Genomic DNA, 18,999 nt, shown 5'->3' on the forward strand with positions numbered 1-18,999 from the left:
GGCTTCCATGCAAAGATGTCCCGATTCTCACGGATGAACTCGATGAGCGTGCTTTCCTATTTTGGATCCAAGTTAGCGCTGATGCTAAACTGCTTGGACGAATCGCCAGGCACGAAGTCAACAAGCTTAGTCTCATCAGCCGATTTAAACTCCAGGGCCGGATCATGCTCCGTAGTTGGTTTCTTCAACGAAGTCATATCTGCCGGATCAACATTGTCCTTCTAAAACTTCAACTCTTCTGTTGCACAAACTGACTCGGCATAAGCCGCATCACCTTCTTCACACTCCAGACCAATCTTGCGGCTCCCATGCACGGTTATAGTTCCCTTGTGACCCGGCATCTTGAGTTGCAGATAAACATAACAAGGCCGTGCCATAAACTTATCATAAGCTGGCCGTCCAAATAGGGCATGATATGGGCTTCTGATTTTCACCACTTCAAAGGTCAAGGTTTCTGATCTCGAGTCATGCTCATCTCCAAAGCCACCTCCAGAGCTATCTTACCAACAGGATATGCCGACTTACCAGGCACCACACCATGGAACACCGTATTGGACGGTTTAAGATTTTTATCCGTTAACCCCATGCGACGGAAAGTTTCATAATAAAGGATATTGATACTACTCCCTCCATCCATGAGTACCTTAGTGAACTTATAACCTCCCACCTGAGGTGCCACCACCAGAGCCAGATGACCCGGATTATCAACCCGGGGTGGATGATCCTCTCTACTCCACACAATTGGCTGCTCGGACCAGCACAAATAACGGGGCACCGCCGGTTCAATGACATTCACCGCCCTTTTATGAAGCTTCTGATCGCGCTTGTCCAAGCTAGTGGTGAAGACATGATACTGTCTGCTATTCAACTGCTTTGGGTTGCTCTGGTAACCCGACTGCTGCTGCTGCTGATTGCCTTGATGATTATAGCCACCTTGGTTACCCTGATTACTTTGATGTTATGTCCACCCTGATTGCCATGGAAGCCTGAACCGGAATTTCCTCCACCATAACCCGGCCCATGTGACCCGGGGCCCGAACCGCCTCCTGGTCCATGATCATACTGGAAAGAATCAGAATTTTTGAACTCTTGCATGATGTAACAATCTTTCCAGAGGTGCGTGGACAGGATCTCCTTCGTCCCATGCTTCGGACAGGGCTGGTTCAACAAATAAGACAAACGGTCCGGATTAGGACTTGGCCCTCCACCGCGCTGGGGCGGTTTACCCTTACGCTGCTGGCCCTTGTCATGTGTATTAGTATTAGCAACAAAGTCTAAACCGTGGTCTGCCTTACGCTTGCCGCCGTTTCCATGACCCGCCGGGTTGTGGTGCTGCCCCTTGGCGTTGCCGCCCTTTTTTCCCTTCCCTGTCTTATCATCGTCAGACTCGGGATCCTTGGTACTATCAGAGTCGGCATACTTCACCAGTGCACCCGTGAGGGTTCCCATGTCATTACAATGACGTTTGAGCCGTCCCAACTTCAACTTCAGGGGTTCAAACCGGCAATTGCCTTCCAATGTTAAAACTGCGGTGTCAGCATTGATGCGGTCCGATGAATGCAAAATCTCCGAAACCCGGCGCACCCAATAGGTTGTTGACTCTCCTTCCTCCTGGACACAGGCAGCTAAGTCCACAATTAACATGGGCTGCTTGCATGTATCCTTGAAATTCTGAATAAACTGGGCTCTCAACTCAGCCCATGATCTGATAGAATTAGCCGGTAACCTCTTTAGCCAAGTGCGGGCCGTCCCTTCCAGCATCATGGTGAAGTATTTCACACATGCCGCATCATCCACATCCAGCATCTCCATGGCCATCTCATAGATTTCGACCCATGTTTCAGGGCATAAATCGGCGGTGTAACTCGGCACCTTGCGCGGGCCCTTGAAATCCTTGGGCAGGCGCACATTGCGCAACGCCGGGATGAGACACGACACTCCCAAAGAACTAGAGGTAACTCCTGGTTCCACCGATGTGGTTGGACGAATCGGAGTAAGCTGACGGGCTTCATGCTGCTCCGCTAATAACTCGGCCTCGCTGCATGCCCGAGCCCGGTCCACCACCTCCTGAGCATCACCAGCACCACCCGCCGGGTTATTGCCATGGGGCGGATCACTGTTCCGCGCATTGCTTGACACTGCCGGTTCATCCATACGCCTGCTGTAACTCCGGCTTGGACGGGGAGTGGAATGAATCCGATCGCGACTATATGAAGAAGCTTCCTGTTGAACCAAGGCTGTCTGAAGAAGCTCCTTAACCCGACGCGTCTCGACCGCCGCCGGAGAATCACCTTCGATCGGGATGGCCGCCAGCCGTGAAGCGGCAGCGACAATGTTGTCCATCGGGTTAGAATAATGACCCGGTGGCGTGGAGACATGCGGTGTTACAATGTTGTTCTGACGAGGCGGATCCACCAAACGTGGCTAAACCGGCGCCCCTGGTCCAGGTGCCTCTGCCCAGTTTACCACCGGCGGATTACTGGTCCCTGCTCCTGGGGTGTTAAAGAGATTTCTAGCGTCATAAACCGGCGGCAGGCGAGATCGGTACCTCCTCTTCAGGACTTTGTTCGACGCACTCTGATCCAGCATAATTCGGTAAGCTTGCGCATCCAAAGCGGCCCGCTCCGCGGCCATCCTGGTATCCTCTGCTGCTAAGTTGGCTTTGGCCTGGGTGATCTGATCTTTCACTTTCGCGATTTCCGCATTGTGTGCATTCTGATCCGCCGGGTTAACCTCCGCCATCAGCATTGCCAACGCGCCAAACAAATCAGATAGAACATGAGCTGGCCGTCGCATAGGGCCTCCTGCCCCGGCCGCTGTTGCCGATGTCGATCCGGAAATCATCGCCGCTGCGGTCGAAGAGTGGAGCGCCGGTTGCGTACCGGCCATGAAGATCGCAACCCGGTTTGGCAGATCAAAGGGGTCCGGAATACTGTCGCGATCGGAACAGCCCCCAATCAGGGCATCTTGTAACTGATATAATGACTCGGTCTCTCCGGTCGATGACTCGTCGCCGGAATAAACGACGGTCTCACCACCAAATTCCGATCTATCCTCAGATTCCCCTCCATGGATAACTCCCACGAAGGCATGCTTCATGATAGGCTTGACCCAGTCAGATCTCGCACGCTGAGCCATTTCGACGAGGTCGGTGCAGATGTCCGGCTCAGGGCTCAGTTCGCCGATCTTGCCAATGAAAATGTGTATGCCACCAAAGGGGACCCGGTACCCGTACTAGATTGAGCCGGCCTCGGGGCCCCAGCCTACATCGTCGATGTAGAGCTTGCCGCGACGACTCTTGGTCATCCGGCTCACAGCGTAACCCTTGAGTCCTTCAAAGTTTCCCTCCAAGAACTTGAAACCATCGTGCGATAGCCCCACGGTGGGCGCCAACTGTCGTGGTTTTGTCACGGCAGATGTCCTAGAGAAAGGACTTGGTCGTGGAGCCATCGCTATGGGTTAACTTAAAGGGGTTAAAGCGGACAAGGGACACAAGAGAGTTTTATACTAGTTCGGCCCCTTGCGATGAAGGTAAAAGCCTATGTCTAGTTGTGATGGAATTGCTGGGGTTTCGATGACCAGGGAGTGAATACACTTTGCCTGAGTCTCGAGTTGTTGTCTGTTGTTCTCGAACCGCCGCCGGGTCGTCCCCTTATATACATGGGTTGACACCCGTCGGTTTACAGAATCCTGAGGCCGGCTCATAATCGTGTCTGGCTCGGTCTCTGCTACTTCTATCTTACAACACAAGTTTACATATCCATGCCGGTTTATGTCTACAGGCCTTAAACCGGCTTTGGGCCCTAGGCCTTCATAAAGCGTCACGTCTGTCTTCATGGACTTCAGATACAAATGAACTACTTATGGGGTTAACCCGGCCTCTCCTGGCCGGTTTACGCCCAGTGGTAATATCCCCAACACGTAGGGTCTACACACTTAAGGTTCTATGACGCTAGAGTTGTAATGGGAATTGTATGTGGTTACCGAAAGTTGTTCGGAGTCCTGGATGAGATCCTGGACGTCACGAGGAGTTCCGGAATGGTCCGGAGGTGAAGATTTATATATGGGAAGTCCAGTTTCAGTCACCGGAAAGGTTTTGGGGTTTATCGGTATTGTACCGGGACCACCGAAGGGGTTCCGAGGGTCCACCTGCCCCAAAGGACCTAATGTGCTGTAGTTGGGTGGGAACCAGCCCCTTAGTGGGCTGGTGCGCCCCCCCAAGGGCCCAAGGCGCCTAGGGTTGGAAACCCTAGGGGGCCGCTGCCCCCCGAGGGGCGGGCGCCCCCCCTAGTTGGAAACCCTAAGGGGGCCGCTGCCCCCCCCCCCCCGAGGGGCCGCCGCCCCCCTCTAGATGGATCTTGGGGGCCGCCCCCCTCTCCCCTTCCCCCTATAAATAGTGGGGTGGGTGGGAGGGCAACCGCACCCCTTCTCCTGGCGCAGCCCTCCCACCTTCCTACACCTTCTCCTCCTCCGTAGCGCTTAGTGAAGCTCTGCCGGAGAACCACGAGCCCCACCGTCACCACGCCGTCGTGCTGCCGGAGCTCTCCCTCAACTTCTCCTCCCCCCTTGCTGGATCAATAAGGAGGAGACGTCCCCGGTATGTACGTGTGTTGAACGCGGAGGCGCCGTTGTTCGACGCTTAGATCGGAATCAACCGCGATCTGAATCGCTACGAGTACGACTCCTTCATCCGCGTACTTGTAACGCTTCCGCATCGCGATCTTCAAGGGTATGAAGATGCACTCCCCTGGCACTCGTTGCTAGTCTCTCCATAGATTGATCTTGGTGATGCGTAGAAATTTTTTAATTTCTGCAATGATCCCCAACAGTGGCATCATGAGCTAGGTCTATTCGTAGTTTCTATGCACGAGTAGAACACAAGTTGTTGTGGGCGTCAATTTTGTCAATTTACTTGCATTTACTAGTCTTATATTGATTCGGCGGCATCGTGGGATGAAGCGGCCCGGATCGACCTTACACGTACGCTTACATGAGACAGGTTCCACCGACTGACATGCACTAGTCGCATAAGGTGGCTAGCGGGTGTCTGTCTCTCCCACTTTAGTCGAATCGGATTCGATGAAAAGGGTCCTTATGAAGGGTAAATAGAAATTGGCATATCACGTTGTGGTTTTGGCGTAGGTAAGAAACGTTCTTGCTAAGAAACCTATAGCAGCCACGTAAAAATTTGCAACAACAATTAGAGGACGTCTAACTTGTTTTTGCAGCATATGCCGTGTGATGTGATATGGCCAAAAGGATGTGATGAATGATATATGTGATGTATGAGATTGATCATGTTCTTGTAATAGGAATCACGACTTGCATGTCGATGAGTATGACAACCGGCAGGAGCCATAGGAGTTGTCTTAATTTATTTATGACATGTGTGTCAACATAAACGTCATGTAATTACTTTACTTTATTTCTAAACCGTTAGCCATAGTAGTAGAAGTAATAGTTGACGAGACAACTTCATGAAGACACGATGATGGAGATCATGATGATGGAGATCATGGTGTCATCCCGGTGACGATGATGATCATGGCGCCCCGAAGATGGAGATCAAAAGGAGCAAAATGATATTGGCCATATCATGTCACTATTTGATTGCATGTGATGTTTATCATGTTTTACATCTTATTTGCTTAGAACGACGGTAGCTTAAATAAGATGATCCCTCGTTAAAATTTCAAGAAAGTGTTCCCCCTAACTGTGCACCGTTGCGAACGTTCATTGTTCTGAAGCACCACGTGATGATCGGGTGTGATAGGTTCTAACGTTCGCATACAACGGGTGTAAGCCAGATTTACACACGCAATACACTTAGGTTGACTTGACGAGCCTAGCATGTACAGACATGGCCTCGGAACACGGAAGACCGAAAGGTCGAACATGAGTCGTATAGAAGATACGATCAACATGAAGATGTTCACCGATGATGACTAGTCCGTCTCACGTGATGATCGGACATGGCCTAGTTTACTCGGATCATGTATCACTTAGATGACTAAAGGGATGTCTATCCGAGTGGGAGTTCATTAAATAATTTGATTAGATGAACTTAATTATCATGAACATAGTCTAAAACTTTGCAATATGTCTTGTACATCAAATGGCCCACACTAATGTTGCCCTCAACTTCAACGCGTTCCTAGAGAAAACCAAGCTGATAGACGATGGTAGCAACTACACGGACTGGGTCCGTAACCTGAGGATTATCCTCATAGCTGCCAAGAAAGCATATGTCCTTGATGCACCGCTAGGTGAAGCACCTGTTTTCCCAGCAACTCAAGACATTATGAACGCCTGGTAGTCGCGTAGTGATGATTACTCCCTGGTTCAGTGCGGCATGCTTTACAGCTTAGAACCGGGGCTCCAAAAGCATTTTGAGAAGCACGGAGCATATAAGATGTTCCAAGAGCTGAAAATGGTTTTCCAAGCTCATGCCCGGGTCGAGAGATATGAAGTCTCCAACAATTTCTACAGTTGTAAGATGGAGGAGAATAGTTCTGTCAGCGAGCACACACTCAAAATGTCTGGGTTGCACAACCGCTTATCTCAGTTGGGAGTTAATCTCCCGGATGATGTGGTCGTTGACAGAATCCTTCAGTTGCTCCCACCTAGCTACAAGAGCTTTGTGATGAACTTCAATATGCAGGGGATGGAAAAGACCATTCCTGAGGTATATTCAATTCTGAAATCAGCGGAGGTGGAGATCAAAAAGGAACATCAAGTGTTGAGGGTGAATAAAACCACTAAGTTCAAGAAAGGGAAGGGTAAAAGGAACTTCAAGAAGGACGGCAAGGGAGTTGCCACGCCCGGTAAGCCAGTTGCCGGGAAGAAGCCAAAGCATGGACCCAAGCCTGAGACTGAGTGCTTTTATTGCAAGGGAAACGGTCACTGGAAGCGGAACTGCCCCAAGTACTTAGCGGATAAGAAGGCCGGCAATACCAAAGGTATATGTGCTATACATGTTATTGATGTGTACCTAACCAGCGCTCGTAGTAGCTCCTGGGTATTTGATACCGGTGCGGTTGCTCATATTTACAACTCAAAACAGGGGCTGCGGAATAAGTGGAGACTGGCGAAGGACGAGGTGACGATGCGCGTCGCGAATGGTTCCAAGGTCTATGTGAACGCCGTCTGCACGCTACCTCTACATTTACCTACGGGATTAGTTTTAAACCTCAATAATTGTTATTTAGTACCAGCTTTGAGCATGAACATTGTATCTGGATCTCGTTTAATGCGAGATGGCTACTCATTTAAATCTAAGAATAATGGTTGTTCTATTTATATGAGAGACATGTTTTATGGTCATGCCCCGCTGGTCAATGGTTTATTCTTATTTAATCTCAAACGTGATGTTACACATATTCATAGTGTGAATGCCAAAAGATGTAAGGTTGATAATGATAGTCCCACATACTTGTGGCACTGCCGCCTTGGTCACATTGGTGTCAAACGCATGAAGAAACTCCATGCAGATGGACTTTTGGAGTCTCTTGATTATGAATCATTTGACACATGCGAACCATACCTCATGGGCAAAATGACCAAGACTCCGTTCTCCGGAACAATGGAGCGAGCAACCAACTTATTGGAAATCATACATACTGATGTGGGCGGTCCAATGAGCGTTGAGGCTCGCGGTGGTTATCACTATGTTCTCACCCTCACGGATGACTTAAGTAGATATGGGTATGTCTACTTAATGAAACACAAGTCTGAGACCTTTGAAAAGTTCAAGGAATTTCAGAGTGAGGTTGAGAATCAACGTGACAGGAAAATCAAGTTCTTACGATCAGATCGTGGGGGAGAATATTTGAGTCACGAATTTGGCACGCACTTAAGGAAATGTGGAATTGTTTCACAACTCACGCCGCGTGGAACACCTCAGCGTAATGGTGTGTCCGAACATCGTAATCGCACTCTATTGGATATGGTGCGATCTGTGATGTCTCTTACCGATCTACCGCTATCATTTTGGGGTTATGCTATAGAGACTACCGCATTCACTTTAAATAGGGCTCCGTCGAAATCCTTTGAGATGACACCATATGAATTGTGGTTTGGGAAGAAACCTAAGCTGTCGTTTCTGAAAGTTTGGGGATGCGATGCTTATGTCAAGAAACTTCAACCTGAAAATCTCGAACCCAAGTCAGATAAATGCGTCTTCATAGGATACCCTAAGGAAACTATTGGGTATACCTTCTACCTCAGATCCGAAGGCAAGATCTTTGTTGCCAAGAATGGATCCTTTCTAGAGAAAGAGTTTCTCTCAAAAGAAGTAAGTGGGAGGAAAGTATGTAGTGCCTGCACCGACTAGAGAGGAAGTTAATGATGATGATCATGAAACTTTAGATCAAGTTGCTACTAAACTTCGTAGGTCCACAAGAACACGTTCCGCACCAGAGTGGTACGGCAACCCTGTCCTGGAAATCATGTTGTTAGACAATGGTGAACCTTCGAACTATGAAGAAGCGATGGCGGGCCTGGATTCCCACAAATGGCTTGAAGCCATGAAATCCGAGATAGGATTCATGTATGAAAACAAAGTATGGACTTTGATGGACTTGCCCGATGATCGGCGAGCCATAGAAAATAAATGGATATTTAAGAAGAAGACGGACGCGGATGGCAATGTGACCATCTATAAAGCTCAGCTTGTCGCTAAGGGTTATCGACAAGTTCATGGGGTTGACTACGATGAGACCTTCTCACCCGTAGCGAAGCTGAAGTCTGTCCGAATCATGTTAGCAATTGCCGCATTCTATGATTATGAGATATGGCAAATGGACGTCAAAACGGCATTCCTTAATGGTTTCCTTAAGCAAGAATTGTATATGATGCAGCCGGAAGGTTTTGTCGATCCTAAGAATGCTGACAAGGTATGCAAGCTCCAACGCTCGATCTATGGGCTGGTGCAAGCATGTCGGAGCTGGAACATTCGTTTTGATGAGATGATCAAAGCGTTTGGGTTTACGCAGATTTGTGGAGAAGCCTGTGTTTACAAGAAAGTGAGTGGGAGCTCTGTAGCATTTCTCATTATTATATGTGGATGACATACTATTGATGGGAAATAATATAGAACTCTTGGAAAGCATAAAGGCCTACTTGAATAAGTGTTTTTCAATGAAGGACCTTGGAGAAGCTGCTTATATATTAGGCATCAAGATCTATAGAGATAGACCGAGACGCCTCATTGGTCTTTCACAAAGCACATACCTTGGCAAGATATTGAAGAAGTTCAATATGGATCAGTCAAAGAAGGGGTTCTTGCCTGTATTGCAAGGTGTGAGATTGAGCGCGGCTCAATGCCCGACCATGGCAGAAGATAGAGAAAAGATGAGTGTCATCCCCTATGCCTCGACCATAGGGTCTATTATGTATGCCATGCTTTGTACCAGACCTGATGTAAACCTTGCCGTAAGTTTGGTAGGAAGGTACCAAAGTAATCCCGGCATGGAACACTAGACAGCGGTCAAGAATATCCTAAAGTACCTGAAAAGGACTAAGGATATTGTCAGAGTGATGGGCCACGGGTAGGCTAACCCGAGACCCAGAACCTTTCAAGACATCGGGGCAGGCTGCGCCCCTCAAGGCGCTAAGCCGAAATGCCGCCTTCTGGTGTCCGGTTGGAGGAGTAGCCGGCTGCCCGAAGGCGGCCGAGTCCCAGAAGCCGGCCGAGTCCCAGAAGCCGGCATCAAGGCGAGGCGTCTCCTAGTGGGCGGCTTCCAGAGAAGCCGGCCCCTAGCAGTCGGCCCGTGGCGCCAACGAAGCCTGCGCCCTCATCAAGAGAGACAAGACAAGGAGTGGCTACAGCATAGCCCATCCACCCCCCCCCCCCCGACTCAGCGACGGGCGTGGCCACAGTGCACCGTACCGACGGAGATCTCCGCCCGGCGCGGCACTGTTGCCACTCCGCCCCTGACGTCACCACAAGCAGGCAGAGCCCTGCTCCCACGATGGCTTGTTGGTATGGCCCAAGGACGACGGGCCCCACCGATCAGCGAGAGCCCGGAAGACGGCCAGGGCCCCACCAGTCGGACCCGAGGGAGGTCGGCCCCCAGCAGTCGGCCCGCCCCTTCCTCGGGGCCCACTCGCCATTAACCAGACGAGACGCGGTGTGGCTACAGTAAACGCCCGCCAAGCGGCGGCGCTGTAGCCACGCTCCCCTGACCGAGCCAGCGTCATTAGCCTCACGGCTACAGTGATCAGTAGCCGACAAGACCCGCGAGCGGCGGAGGCGGCCTGTCGGCTTAGCACCAGACCAGTCGGTGGGGCCCACCGGGCAGCGGGCCTCAGCAGCCGGCGAAGGAGCCGGCCACCAGAGAACCTGACAGCTGGGTCCTACACCCTGCCAGATTACCATTGTACCCCTGGGGGACAGGCCTATATAAGCCCCCTAGGGCACCCATGCAAAGGGTTCCCAACCTGTTAGAACTAGACCAACCCATAGAGAAAGGAGAGAGCTAGCCTTGCCTTCTCCTACCTCTAGCATACAGCTCAAGGAGAACCATTGTATTCACTTGTGCCTTAGTGATCATGCGGAGACCCCGCAAAGCATGACTAGGGGTGTTATCTCCTAGGAGAGCCCCGAACTTGGGTAAAGTACGCCGGCGTTCGTGTCTACGCCTCATCCCGCTTCCAGGCACCGGCGACGTTCTACTCGCTCCCACCATGATAAGCCATCCGTTGGCATATGTCGCACCCAACCCCCGACATTTGGCGCCCACAGTGGGGCGAGGTGCATCATCGTCCGGAGACCTGTTCTGGACGGGAACCCTTTTCCTCCCTAGCGAGCGCAGCCAGCCCGGCACGCCAGACGGAGTCTGCACCGACGCGCTACACGACTCGAAGATCGCCTGCGCGGTGAGCTGCTTCGCCGACCTTGTTGGCGAGGTTCGCCTCTTCGACGAGCCCGCATCTGATGCGGGCACCGACGGCCCCGAGAGCCGCCTCGTGAGCCTCCTCGATCCACTCCACGTCACCAGCGAGCCTGCTGCGGACTTGGAATCTGTTGGCTCCACCGACCCAATGCTTGTCGACTCCGACACCGCGTCGCTTGACGCGTTCCCCACAACCGTGGTGGTCTACGACGAGCCGCCACCTTGCGCGGAGAGCGGCAAAAGTGCCGTCACGGAGGTGCTTGTCATTGGCGACAGCGAGCACTCTGGCGGAGGTGCTCATGACCCGCTCGACGCGGCACCGCAAGACCTGACGGCGCCCATCCCAGAAGACGCCGACGCCGAGATGCTGGAAGCACGCCGCGTCTAGCTCGTCGAGGGCGCCAAGAAGCTGGCCAGCATGAGACGCCTATCGGAGGCCTACCAGCGCGAGATGGACCGCGCTGTGGGCGGCACGCCGGCTCCCGCTGGGCCCAGCCGCCTTGGCACGGTCCAGCAGCGTGGTGTGGCCATCGCCAACCCATTCGGGGCAGATCGCGCCGTCTACGCCACGCCCGCGGAAAATATCCGTGTTGCCCAGGCGGCAGCAGAAGAGCTGGACAAGTTCGAGGGCGAAGAGCGTCGCCAGATGGCGGAGCGCATCCAGCGGCTCCTCGACGCGGCTGCTGAGCAGCACGAGGCCGGTTGCCGCCCTGAGGCGCCCCACCGGCAAAACGACGATCTGCCTCCCCGCCGAGATCAAGGCGCGACATCCCGGACGCCGACTGGTGGCGTCCGCGGAAGAAGAGACAAGGAGCCGGCTGCCAGCCGCAGCCGGACTCGCGTCACCATTGAGTGTGACCAAGACGGCCGCCCGAGAGCAGTGGAACGACGGGATGACTGTCCGCCCCCTCCTCCTTGCAGGGAAAGGCGCGTCTCCCCGCCGCCTGTTGAACACCCGACACTCGGCGACCGACTTGGCCGCCGAGAAGGAGTCGGAGAGAATGATGCCTGCCACCGGATCGACCGTCTCCACCGATCCCTGGCGCTAGAAGAGGAAGATGAGTTGGGTCCGCCTTGTTTCGGCCCCCGCATTCAAGACGAGCCCTTCCCCAAAGGGTTCACGCTCCCAAGAGACACGCCCAAATACATCGGCTCCGTGAAGCCGGAGGACTGGCTGGTCGACTACTCCACGGCCGTCAGCATAGCAAACGGCAACAAGCGCGTTGCTGTGAAGTACGTTCCGCTCATGCCCCAGGGCACGGGCCGGACATGGCTGAATAGTCTGAAGCCCCGCAGCGTCAACAGCTGGGTTGACATCACCGAAGCCTTCATCCGCAACTTCACCAGCACGTACAAGTGGCCGCCCAAACCTCGCCAGCTCTCCTTGTGCGTACAAGGCCCCAACGAGTCGACTCGCGACTACCTCACGCGCTGGGCCGAGCTCCGCAACTCTTGCGAAGGCGTGCACGAGGTGCAGGCTATCGAGTACTTCACCGCTTGGTGCCAAGAGGGCACCCTCCTCAAGCACCGACTCCTCTGCGACGAGCCGGCGACCCTCGACGAGCTGCTGATCATAGCAGACAAATACGCCATGGCCGACTCCTCCATGAAGGCAGAGATCCAAGTTGATGCGTCTGGCAAAGTGGCCCCTTAAGCTCCTCGAACCCCGGCTGGCGACATTAGTCGGCGCCAGCAACCAAGCGACAACAAGCGCAAGGACATGCAGCCGGCTTCCACAAGCCGGCAGGTGGCGACAGTCGAAGACCAGCAGCCGGAAGGGCAGCTTCCATCCAGGTGCCAGAAGGGTGGCAAGCCCAATTGGCTGCCTGCTTTCTCGTATGAGCAGACTCTTGACGCACCCTGCAAGTACCACAGTGGTGCGAAGCCGTCCAACCATACCACTCGGAAATGACATTGGCTCACCAGGATCGCCAAGGGAGACGGCCTTCTGCCTCCTCCGCCTGCTGGGTAGCCGCCTCCTCCTCCCCCCCAGCAGCCGGCAGTTCGACCAGTCGGAGCCATACAAGACGAGTACCCTGAAGAGCACGGAGCTTATGGCGTGTTCACCAGCGTGGCTGACGATAAGCACAGCAAACGGCAACGACAGCAAGAAGTAAATGCAGTAGCATCAGAGACCCCCGAGTTCATGCATTGGTCCGAGAAGCCCATCAGCTAGAGCAGAGCCGACCACCCAGAAGTGATGCCCAATCCCGGCTCCTACGCCCTGGTTCTGGATGCCACCTTTGCCACTGATAGGCGAGCTGCTTGGTTTTCCCGAGTTCTGATAGATGGCGGCGGTAGCATCAACATCCTGTACAAGGATACCATGGAGAAGTTAGGGATCAAACAAAGGCAGCTTCAGCCCAGTCGGACCGTATTCCATGGCATAGTTCCTGGCTTTCCTGCTCACCAATCGGCAAGATCCAGATAGACGTCCTCTTCAGAGACAAAGATCATTTCCGCCGAGAGCCAGTCTAGTTTGAGGTGGTGGACCTTGAGAGCCCATACCATGCACTGCTTGGCCGGCCTGCACTGGCCAAGTTCATGGCGGTCCCCCACTATGCTTACCTCAAGATGAAGATGCCGAGTTCTAAGGGAATTCTGACCATAGCCGGGGACTACAAGAAGTCGTCCGCTTGTGTGGCAGATAGCAGTCGGCTAGCCGAGTCCCTTGTGATCGCGGCCGAGAAGCGGCTCCTTCACCGAGTTGTGGCGATGGCAGGCAAGCAGCCGGAGATGTCACCCAACCCCAAGGAGTCGGAAGCCGAGGGCTCGTTCAAGCCGGCCAAAGAGAAAAAGAAGATAACCTTGGACCTGGTGCACCCGAAGAAGTACGCTGTCATAGGCGAAAACCTTGACAGCAAATAGGAAGGCGAGTTCGTCGATTTCCTTCGTGAGAATTGGGACATCTTTGCATGGTCACCCAAAGACATGCTGGGTGTTCCGACGGATTTCGCCGAGCACAAGTTACATGTCCGGTCTGATGCCAAGCCAGTTGGAGAAGAGATAGCCCGGCTATTGGCAGCCGGCTTCATCATGGGCGTGTTCTTTCCGGAGTGGCTGGCCAACCCAGTCCTTGTGCTGAAGAAAAACAAGCAGTGGCGCATGTGTATTGATTACACCAGCCTCAACAAAGCCTGCCCCAAAGACCCGTTTGCATTGCCGAGGATTGACCAAGTGATAGACTCCACAGCCGGATGCGAGCTGTTGAGTTTCTTGGATGCATACTCAGGGTATCACCAGATCAAGCTGAACCCGGCCGACCGACTGAAGACCGCCTTCACCACACCATTTGGAGCCTTCTGCTACTTGACTATGACGTTCGGCTTGAGGAATGCCGGCGCCACTTTTCAACATTGCATGCAGAAGTGCCTCCTCAAACAACTCGGCAGAAACGCCCACGTTTATGTGGACGATGTTGTGGTGAAGACGGAGAAGCGTGGAACGCTGCTAGAAGACCTCAAGGAGACCTTTGGGAACTTGCACCGATTTCAAATCAAGCTCAACCCAGAGAAATGCGTCTTCGGAGTACCAGTCGGCCAGCTTCTTGGATTCTTGGTCTCAGAGCGCGGCATAGAATGCAACCGTGTGAAGATCAAGGCCATCGAGAGGATGGAAGTGCCCACCCGACTGCTCGACGTACAAAAGTTCACCGACTGTTTGGCATCCATCAGCCGATTCATCAGTCGGCTGGGCGAGAAGGCTCTTCCCCTGTACCAGCTCATGAAGAAGACCACTTTTTTTGAGTAGAACGACAAGGCGGATGAAGCTTTTCTCCAGCTCAAAAAGATGTTGACTACTCCACCTGTCCTGGCGGCTCCGACTCCTAAGGAACCCATGCTCCTCTACATCGCCGCCACCAGCCGAGTGGTCAGCACAGTCATAGTGGTTGAGCGCAAGGAGGAAGGCAAGGCACTACCAGTCCAGAGACCGGTGTATTACCTGAGTGAAGTGCTGTCAGCTTCCAAGCAAAACTACCCCCACTACCAGAAGATGTGCTATGGCGTGCACTTTGCCGCCAAGAAATTGAAGCCGTATTTTCAAGAGCACCCAATCACTGTGGTCTGCACAGCTCTGCTGGCCGAGATCATTGGAAGCCGGGATGCTTCAGGCCGAGTGGCCAAATGGGCCATCGATTTGGCCCCCTACACCATCTACTACTAGCCTCACACCGCCATCAAGTCACAAGCGCTGGCCGACTTCCTCGTCGACTGGGCCGAGACCCAGTACCTGCCGACAGCGCCCGACTCCACCCATTGGCGGATGCATTTTGATGGTTCCAAGATGTGCACCGGTTTGGGAGCCAACATCGTCCTCGCCTCTCCCAAAGGCGACAAGCTCAGATACGTGATGCAAATCCATTTTGCCGCCTCCAACAACGTCGCTGAATACGAGGCACTCATTCACGGGCTTCGGCTTGCCAAAGAGCTCGGCATTCGCCGGATCCTGTGCTATGGTGACTCTGACTTGGTGGTCCAGCAGTCGTCAGGCGACTGGGACGCCAAAGATGCAAACATTGCGAGCTACCGCTTCCTCGTACAGCAACTCAGTGGATAGTTTGAAGGGTGCGAGTTTCTCCATGTGCCAAGAAATGACAATGAGCAAGCAGATGCCTTGGCACGAATCGGCTCCACCCGTCAAGCAATACCGACCGGCGTCGCCCTACAACGCCTCCTCAAGCCATCTGTCAAGCCATCGCCAGAGTCGGATTCTATCTTCGTGCCGGCTCCTCCTGAAGCAGTCGGATCTGACTTGAGAGCTCCAGCAGCCGGCACGGGAATTCCGGCAGGCGGCCCCGGGGCCGCGGCAGTCGCACCCGGCCCGGGGACTGCAGCGGCCAGCCCGGGGACTTTAGAGCCCGGCCCGGGGACTTCATCAACTCAGCAAGCGGCAGCGGTAGCTGACTCCAACCCGCCTCCTCCCGGCCCAACCGCCCTTGTGCAAGTAGCAGTCCTAGCAGTCGAAGAAATCGCAGCACCTTCATGGGCCCAACCCATCCTCAACTTCCTGGTGCACAAAGAGCTGCCGACTGACGAGATCTCGGCCCGGCAAGTGCAACGCCAGGCAGCAGCATACACCATAGTCAACAGAGAACTTGTGAGGCGCAGTGTCACTGGTGTCTACCAGCGCTGCGTGGAGCCGGATCAAGGCCAAGCAATCCTCAAATACATGCATCAAGGCGAATGTGGCCACCATGCGGCTTCAAGAGCACTTGTCACCAAAGCTTTCCGCCATGGTTTTTTCTGGCCGACTGCCCTAGAAGACGCCAAAGACTTGGTCCAGAAATGCAAAGGGTGCCAAAAGTTCCGTTCCAAGCCACATCAGTCGGCTTCTGCACTCAAGACTATCCCCATTGCCTGGCCCTTTGCTGTCTGGGGCCTGGACATGGTGGGACCATTCAAAACAGCACGAGGCGGCATGACTCACCTGCTTGTCGCGGTGGACAAGTTCACCAAGTGGATAGAAGCAAAAGCAATCAAGAAGCTGAATGGTCCGACTGCTGTGACTTTCATCTCCGACATCACCATCCGGTATGGCATACCACACAGCATCATCACCGACAACGGCACGAACTTTGCCAAAGGCGCCTTGGCCCGTTTCTGCGCGACGCAGGGCATCCGACTGGACCTAGACTCCGTTGCCCATCCGCAGTCAAACGGCCAAGTAGAGTGAGCAAACGGCCTCATCTTGTCCGGCATCAAGCCCCGACTGGTCGAGCCTCTGGAGCGTTCGGCCGGCTGCTGGCTCGACGAGCTGCCAGCCGTCCTCTGGAGCCTGCGCACAACTCCGAACAAGTCAACCGGTTTCACGCCTTTCTTCCTCGTCTACGGTGCCGAAGCCATCATCCCAATGGACATAGAATTCGACTCCCCTCGAGTCACCAAGTACACCGAAGAAGAGGCAGAAGAAGCATGTCAAGACGGCGTCGATCTGCTGGAGGAGGGCTGGCTGTTGGCACTCAGCCGGTCCAGCATCTACCAGCAGAGCCTGCGCCGATACTACAATCGGAAGGTCAAGCCGAGATCTTTCCAAGAGGCAGACCTTGTGCTCCAGCTGATCCAGCGAACAGCCGGCCAGCACAAGCTCTCAGCGCCTTGGGAAGGCCCCTTCATCATCAGCAAAGTGTTGGGCAATGACTCCTACTACCTGATCGACGCTCAGAAGCCTCGAGCGTGCAAGAGGGACGACTCCGGCAAGGAGACGGAGCGGCCATGGAATGCAAATCTCCTCCGAAGATTTTACAGTTGATGCAGTATGTACCACGCCACATTTTGTATTAAAGTACGAAGACTCCCGGTCCCCCGAGAAGAGCTCGGGGACTGCCCTCTTTTATCTATATGATAAGAATTATGGCTATGAGTATGTCATTTTCTTTATGCCGCTTGGCACCGGGTCCGACTAGTCGGCCCGGGGACTTGCCGCCTTGTACTATGAAATGCTTCTTGCAGCCGGACAAGTAATGTGCTGGCACTTAAGCCGTCTCCTGCCAGAAGCCGCAGCTCGTAGAGCGACTGTCTGGTGGGCAGGAGCAAGGTAGAAAGGGTGTCCACATGAAAAATGGCTAAGGACACAAAGCATGTGCACAGTTTAAGCCGGCTTCCCGCCTTCTGCGACCGACTGTTGAGCAGCCGGCCTGCCGACTTCTACTTAACTTGCTAGAATGTTCTAAAACGGCTAAGTACTTGCCTTCCTGGAAGTAGCTAAGTACTTGACCCAGCCACAGTCCGCAGAGCGGCTGTTCGGCTGGCAAGACGGCAACCAAGGGAAGGCGGCAAAGGAAAAAGCCAAAGAGCAGGAAGCAAGAAAAGATAGAACTCGGAATAATATTTTACATAGCAAAGGCCCTCGGCCGATATTCAACAGAAGTTTGAGATACACCCCGCGGGTGGAATTGCGCAAAATTAACAAGTTCGTCGAGACTGATAGACATGTAAAGCAAAAGATGAACTGGCGGCCTAGGAAGCGGCAGATGGGTTCGGTGGATCGGAGGAGTCGGCAGCGCCGGTTGGCGGAGCGGCCGGCTGGTCAGTCTCCGCTTGGTCGCCTCAGTGGTAGCCGGCTCGGTTGGGCGTGGCTCGTTGCTCGAGGCGCGGTCAAGCTGAGGCTGACCGTCCGCTCTGACCTCTGGCACCTCCTCTTCGCCTTCCTCCTCTGCCTCGCCTTCTTCTTCAACGCTGGAGTCGATCACCTTCGCCGAGTCCTCGCCGTCTTCCGGGTTCAGCTCGAACCACTCTGGTGGCGCCTCGGCGCCATTCTCAACCCGCTCCGGGACGAAGATGGTGGTGTCGGTGTACTCGGCGATTGACGCCGCATGCTTGACGAGGTCATCTTCCACGACCGCCAACTCCTCCTGAGCTTCCAGCCGAAACATGGCTAGTTGGGCTAGAATCAGCCCAGGGTACCATGCCTTGACGAATTCCAAGGCCCGGCGCGCTCCAGCCCGGGCCGAGGAGCCCTTCCAGGCCTCAAGACGGCCGGCCGTCACCTCCAGCCAGTCGGCAGTCCGACTGGGAGTGCGCGGTGCCGGCATGTCCGGCCATAGGGTGGCGATCGCCTGGGCGCCGGCACGCGGAAGCCGACGCAGCATCCGGTGAGCCGGCCAAAGACGGGCCTCGATGCTCAGGATCTGCTCGCTAAGGGTTCGGGGGGCGTCGGCGGCGATCTGTGCGCCGTCCGCCCTCCGTCATTTGCGATCACCCTCAATGGCCTGGTTGGCAGCGTCTGAGTGACCAGGAAAGAAGTCTGCGAAGACAGAAAGCAAAGAGCCAAAGTTAGAGACGAGAAGCCGGCTCGACCAACAGCCGGCAGCTCAAAGAAGGAAAAAAGAGGGAAGCTCACCATCGACTATGTCCTCGATCTCGTGAAAGCCAGAAGTCAGCATCACCTCCTTGTCGGTCCAGGCGGAGCGTTCGATCGCAAACTCAGCAATGAGGCCGGTCTCCTTGTCCTCCGTCTCCTTCTGGGCCTTCTTGAGGAGCTCCTTCTATTCCGCCAGTTGCGCGACAAGCCGGTCGCGCTCTTCAGCCAGCTTGCTGCGCTGCTCCTCCTTAGCGCGCAGCGCAGTGTTGGCTTCGCCCAGCTGCTGCTGCAAGGTGGCATTGGC

The sequence above is a fragment of the Aegilops tauschii genome, chromosome 3, assembly GCF_002575655.3.
Source record: "Aegilops tauschii subsp. strangulata cultivar AL8/78 chromosome 3, Aet v6.0, whole genome shotgun sequence".
Taxonomy (NCBI): domain Eukaryota; kingdom Viridiplantae; phylum Streptophyta; class Magnoliopsida; order Poales; family Poaceae; genus Aegilops; species Aegilops tauschii.